Below are 416 nucleotides of genomic sequence, written 5' to 3'. Positions count from 1 at the left end.
AGACAGTTTGTTGTGATTTCTGTTCTTTTACATTTGCTGAGGAATGTTTTACTCCCAATTATGTGGTCAATTTTAGAATAAGTGTGATGTGGTGCTGAGAAGAATGTATATTCTGTTGATTTGGGGTGGAGAGGTCTGTAGATGTCTATTAGGTCCGATTGGTGCAAAGCTGAGTTCAATTCCTGGATATTCTTGTTAACCTTCTGTCTCATTGATCTGCCTAATATTGACAGTGGAGTGTTAAAGTCCCCCATTATTATTGTGTGGGAGTCTATGTCTCTTTGTAGGTCTCTAAGGACTTGCTTTATGAATCTGTGTGCTCCTGTATTGGGTGCCTATATATTTAGGATAGTTAGCTCTTCTTGTTGAATTGATCCCTTTACCGTTATGTAATGGCCTTCTTTGTCTTTTTTGAT

The 416-nt window shown here is 38.0% G+C and overlaps 1 protein-coding gene across 1 annotated transcript in view; it reads right to left on the bottom strand.

Moving 5' to 3' along the window:
• Positions 1 to 416, bottom strand: part of GPAT2 (glycerol-3-phosphate acyltransferase 2, mitochondrial) — a 14,258-nt gene that overhangs the window by 13,414 nt on the left and 428 nt on the right. The gene's annotated exons all lie outside the window — the stretch shown is intronic.

This window comes from Mandrillus leucophaeus, unplaced genomic scaffold (assembly GCF_000951045.1).
Source record: "Mandrillus leucophaeus isolate KB7577 unplaced genomic scaffold, Mleu.le_1.0 Scaffold9, whole genome shotgun sequence".
Lineage (NCBI taxonomy): Eukaryota > Metazoa > Chordata > Mammalia > Primates > Cercopithecidae > Mandrillus > Mandrillus leucophaeus.
The sequence above is the reverse complement of the archived record's forward strand: the minus strand, read 5'-3'. Positions and strand labels throughout refer to the sequence as shown.